Here is a 6,083-nt window from a genome sequence, read left to right as displayed (position 1 = left end):
ACCCCGACCCCGACCACTCCTTCACCTCAATGATGATGGTAAGTTTTCCCAAGTGTTTTGCTTAACAAATGCATAGTTAGCTTAAGAAATGACTTACTTAGCTCCAAAATGACATATTTTACCTAGGATAGCTATAAAATGACCTATACTTAGCATTTTTCTTCCAAAATGACAAAATATGGTTAGTTAGCTAGAAAATGGCATAACTACCTAGGATAGCTCAATAATGATCTATAGCTAGCTTACCTAGTTCATTTATGACATAATTAGCTCACTTAGGTAAAAATTGCATAACTACCTAGGATATCCACTACACCACGACAATACATTCCCTACCGACGTGTGTTGGCAAAAGTCACTTTCGCCGACCGACTGCAGGTCGAGAAAACTTCTATCGAACTGTCGGTCGGTAATACTCACGTGTACCACCCAACAGTCGGTCGGGAATGCTGAAGTGTGTAGCATCAAACCGTTGGTCGGTAAAAAGTGCAGTATTATCGAACTGTTGGTCGGCAAATAATGCCGACCGATCCTGGGTCACCAGTTGGGCCTCCCAAAATATCCGCGCGCGTGCCTGGGAAACTTAGGGCGCGAAGCCCATCCAAAATTTACTGCCCCTCATCCCGCAGCCCAGAGCCCACCCTAATCTTCCCCTATCTCTCCGCCCTCTCTCCCTTATCTCTTTCTCTCCCGATCTGAGCGGCGGCGGTGGCGGCTCCCATCCTCTTCCTCCACTCCTCTCCCTCAGATTGAGCTCCGCCCCGAAGGAAAGGGTACGCGGCCGTCGATCTGTGTGTGTCTAGCCATGGAGGGCTCGCCCCTCTCGCGCGCCTCGTCCGCACAGAGCGCTAGCAGCCCACACGGCATAGATCCACTATCCCTGCGTCCGCCCCACACCGGCCGCCGGTGACTGCCGCACTATTCCATTCCTCCCCAAGCGTGCCGCACGCGACGGCCCATGCTGCCATGCCGTTTTTCTGCAGCTAGACTGCCACCCCTACCCTCGCGCTCCGGGCAGAGGCTCATTCTTCTTGGTGGTGACCACGCGTTCCTCCCGGTGGTGGCGCTCTGCCCGCTGTGTTGCCTTTCTCCAAGCAGCTGTGCCCTTCGACCCCTACCTGTAATCAGTGAGTCCTTCCTGTTTTCTTCGAATTTTGATGTGCAACTGTAGTTTCTCCATTTATCTTGAATTCCCTCAGATCCCTGTCGGTCAGTTACTCAGTTTGTAGTAGAACTACACATCTTTCCTAGACCTCCATTAAATTAGTTTTTCTTACTAGGTCATAGTTGTTTGATTATTGGCAAACAATCATTCTTTACCTATCCTTTTTGCATCCGCAGATTGATCCGGCAACAGAGAGTTGAAGCTGCAAAGAAGCGTGATGAGGAAAAAGCCGGTACACCACTACTCTTTGAAATATTTGGGAGAGGATGACTAATCTAATATTGCCAAGATATACGTTTGTTGTCCTTGACCTGATTTTGATGGCACTCAATTTATTTCAGCTTGGAGTTGGTTTGTATTGTTTCTGCAAACAATTGTCTGAACATGTAAATAATAGTTGGTCACAAGTCATATGGGTACAGTGCATCATAACAACTCTGCCCCTACACAATATACATCCCATTACTTATTTTTTTGGTATGATAAGTTGAGAAACAACTTGTTTTGTTGTTTTTTGATGTGAACTACATTATATGGACCTTTCACTCGATTATGTGCTATATTTTTTTACTATAATTGACATGTTGATATGTCATTCTAGAATTTTGTTACTTCTGTTGGAACCTAATTTTCAATTTTACACCTTGCAGAATTTATGACTGACAGATTACATGCTGGTTTCTTACTGCTTAGGTTTCGACATTCGACATTTGAACAAATCATATACTGGAGATTATTATAATAGAAGGTAAACTTACCAAACGAACAGAGCGAACAATACTTTTGTTAGTGTTTTCCAGTCTGTTGCATGCGCATTGTGGTCACTACTGGCAATCCATGGAAATTTAAATGTATAGTGATGGATTAAACAAATGGAACCTATATCCTGACTTGCCACTACTATACTGTAGCTTCTGAAACACTTATATGCACAGATAGTTTCTCTTTTATCATAACTGAAACATTATAAAGATAAATCTCACTCAGTTTTTAAGTGGGGAAGGGAAAGCTTCAAGATATTGCATTTAAAACACTGATATCTATTTGAAAATTAATTCATGTGCATACCTCCTGGATCCTATCATTATCATGTCTCTATTTCTCTTGTTCAAGAGAAGCGTGAAACAAAGCACTCATATTCACAGCAGCACATACAGTTATTCTATGCTATCAGAAATAAGGTCGTTAATATTCAGATATATGCATGTAAACTTGGCCGGTTAATCATCAAACACACACACACACACACACACACAAACACCACGCTGGAAGGTGGTATTCATGGTTGATAGATGTCCCTATAATATTGTACATTGTTCCTCTGATCCATTGCGAGGTATATAAATGATTCGATTTTGACTTTATTTTTTCATCTTAGTTCACCTAGTGTTGGATAAAAGTTGGACAGATCCACATAGGTAAGTCTTATCCATATAATGCTTTTACAATCTGCCAGTGGAACTTTAAATGATACGATTTACCAATTTCAACGATGTATATTAGCAGATTAAGTAAAAGCAGTGTTATATATGAAATGAACTTAATTCAACCATTCTCTAGAAGAAAGTACCTATTTGTCATATGGCGATGTTATCTTGTAGAACAACAATAGGGATTTGTTAACATTCGACCTTTATGCTGTACTTTTTCCATTTTGATTCGCCTACTGTTAATATCCTCTTCTTCAACTGACACATTCTTGCAAGCTATCACAATTGATGAAATATAATTACGAGCACTTAGCTTTTTTGAATTTTATATGCATACCAGAAGATTTACTCGTTACAAACATTAAACAGACGGACCTCTTTTTCAACAAGTTGTTTCAAATCCCACTGAGACAAAATAAAAGTGTGCTACTGCTAATTACTATACTGGAACAGAATGTATGGTTGACATAAAGGCTATATTGGAATATTTTAGCTGTTGTGGTGTTCCTAATAACTTAAAACTGCTGTGAAGATGAACTGAACAATAATACTCTCAAATTAGAGAGCAAGAAATTTCGAGTTAGTCTACTGTAGGGTAATAAAGTTCTTATATATGCTGCAAATCAGTTGCCTTGTGGTGTAATCACTGATGTCATGTTTCCGTAAGTGCCTGCTCTAATGACCTTAATAGTGCAAAGCTATGTTTTATATAAATTTGCCTATTCTTTCCAGAGTGCAGGGAAATGTATGAGGTGAATCAATTTTCCTATTCTGTTGTTGCTGCTATATTTAGGTGTATGTGGGTTTAAGATTGGACACTAATTGTTGAACCAGGAGCTTTCCCTCGTTAGGAATATAAGCTGAAACTTTCCCATTGCCTTGATTCTTTGTAGGAAAGACATACAAGATGACCAGGAACCATGAAGCTCGCAGTTTGCGTTAACTGTGTAATGGAGAGGACTATGAATCGCTGGACATGTGTCTATTAGCTATCATATATGGTGTCTCAGTCAAGTGGATATTCTGTGTAATGTAAGACGCATGATTTGTAGGACATATATCTATTGGCTATCATTTTGTAAACCTATCCGGTCTCTCGGTCACTGAACCATAAATGTTTCCTCTTAATTGGCTACCTCCTCCGTTTGTGAGAAGTAATTAATGTGCTATTTTTGTTTGGTTTTGGTTTAATATTTTTGGAGTACATGCATGTTACTTTAATTTGATTGATATTGTACTGTAATGAGATATATTACTAGACGGACACTGCTTTGGTGAGGTAAATGCCAAATAATTGGTGGGTATTAAATGTTGATAGCCTAAACAAAATGCTGTCAAGATGTTGGTCGGTAAAACAAACTCCCATCTGACCGTTGGTTGGGAAAGGTCCACGACAACTCCAATGAATTGTTGGTCGGGAAACAATACGCTGTCCCATAGTCAGTTGGGAAAGGCCCATGGCAGTCCAAATAGACTGTTGGTCGGGAAAGGCCCATGGTAGGCCCAACAGAATGTTGGTCGGGAAAGGTACACCATAGCCGACAAGTAGTCGGTCGGGAAAGACATGTCGGTCGGGAAAGGGTTTTCCCGTCTGGACTTTCCCCAATAGACAGTGTCGGTCGGCAATAGTCTTTCCCGACCGACTGTCTGTTGGCAAAACTTGTATTCCCGACTGACCTGGCTGTTGGGGATGTAGTGTTGTGGTGTAGTGATCTCAATAATGATCTATAATTAGCTTAGCTAGTTCATTTATGACATAATTAGCTAACTTAGGTAAAAAAATGGCATAATAACCTTTGTTTAGCTCCAAACTATCATATAATTAGTTTATTTTCCTCCAAAATGACAAAATAACCTTACACTAGTAGAAAAAGGGTCAAACGTGAAGCACATTAGTGTCGGTTTGTATTTGAGCCGGCAGTAATGTATACATTAGTGCCAGTTCCAACGGCTAGCCGGGCCGCTTTCATTAGTACCGGTTTGTGGCGAACCTTTAGCACCGGTTTGTGCCACGAACCGGTACTAATGAGAGTGGTGGCAGGATGTTGTCAGACTGGGGCCCCTCCAACCCCTTTAGTACCGGTTCTTGGCACGAACCAGTACTAAAGGTCGTCCTACATAAACCCTTCGTCCACCCGAGCTCGCTCTGTTCTTCCCCTTTCCCCTCTCCTCTCTCTGTTCTTCCCCTCTTCCTCTCGAGCTCATCACACATTTTGCCCAAAATTTGTCAAGATTTGAAGGCCCCCATCCATTCAAATGATCACAAAGGTTAGCAACTTTGTCCTTTCATCTCTCATTGCTAGATTAGCTCTTGCAATGCTTTATATAGTGATTAATTTGTGAGTTTAGTAATTTGGGAGGATATATATATATATGTGCTAGTATTTGATTTATATGCAATTTGAGGTCAAAAATAACACTTAGTTTGCATATGTAGGTGTGGTTTACTTAGTGCCTTCTAAATCTCCGTCGTAACCACCGTCGATCGCCCGCACCGTCCCGTCGCCGGCACCACCTTGTGGTGAGCCTCTTGTTCATGAAATTTTATATAAAAATTGATGTTTGTGTGATTTGGATATATAGTTACTCGTATAATTATCTTACCCGTACGTTGTTTGTTATACATATAGTGCCATGGTTTTGATATCCGTCCCCGTCGGCCCTCGTCCTTGTTATGATTCGGATGTGGTATATATATTCTCTTTTAAAACTAGTTGCATTTCGTGTTTATGACAAATTATGCCCATCAAGTTGACATAGAAATTTTTTCTAGGAGGTATGTGAACCGGAAATTCCAACCGACCCTATTGTCGAGAGGTTAAATTTAGTTGAAAGAGAAAACGAGTACTTGAAAGAAAAATTGAAAAGAATTGAGGGGGAGAAGATGGAATTGGAGTTGCATGTTGCCGATGTCGTCGATGATCACAAGATCAAGATGGAGAAAATGCGCTTGAAGATTAGAAAGATTAGAAAATATGCCATCGATAGTGAGGCTTGGTATCATTATGCTGTTGGATCCATTGTTACCTTAGTTGCGATCTTGATCGCATTTGTTGTTGCATTTAAATGCTTTAGCTAGAGAGTTATTTGTTTGTTGCATTTAAGTGTTGTATGAACTTTATGTATGAACTTGTATTAATTTGGTCTATTCGGTGTTGTGTAATGAAGATGAGCCGGCAATGGATGTACGATGACCGATGCTCTCCCCAGTTCGTTGAGGGCGTGCATACTTTTCTGCTTGCGGCTGAGGCAAACAAGCGGGCGGATGGTTTTATGCCTTGTCCATGTGCTGGCTGTAAGAATGGTCACAATTACTCTACGTCAAGAACCATTCACGTCCACCTGTTTAAGTCCGGTTTCATGCCCCACTATAATGTTTGGACCAAGCACGGAGAAAGAGGGGTTATGATGGAAGACAATGAAGAAGAAGAGGACGACGACAGCTATCCTGGCCATGGGTTCCCTGAATACGATGATACAACAATGGG

General features: G+C 41.1%; 1 long non-coding RNA gene across 2 annotated transcripts; it reads left to right on the top strand.

Annotated features, from left to right (window-relative positions):
• The first annotated feature begins 619 nt into the window (after positions 1–619).
• On the top strand, positions 620–3,786 carry LOC123149239 (uncharacterized). Of its 2 annotated transcripts, XR_006474542.1 has the most exons (3): positions 621–1,127; positions 1,342–1,397; positions 1,859–3,786. It is a non-coding gene; the product is annotated as an uncharacterized lncRNA (long non-coding RNA). The 2 variants fall into 2 exon arrangements; XR_006474541.1 differs by having other exon boundaries at positions 620–1,127; positions 1,342–3,786.
• Positions 3,787–6,083: the final 2,297 nt, after the last annotated feature.

This window comes from Triticum aestivum, chromosome 7A (genome assembly GCF_018294505.1).
Source record: "Triticum aestivum cultivar Chinese Spring chromosome 7A, IWGSC CS RefSeq v2.1, whole genome shotgun sequence".
In the NCBI taxonomy this organism is placed as follows: Eukaryota; Viridiplantae; Streptophyta; class Magnoliopsida; order Poales; family Poaceae; genus Triticum; species Triticum aestivum.
Note: the sequence above shows the minus strand (reverse complement) of the source record. Positions and strands in the feature narration are given on the sequence as shown.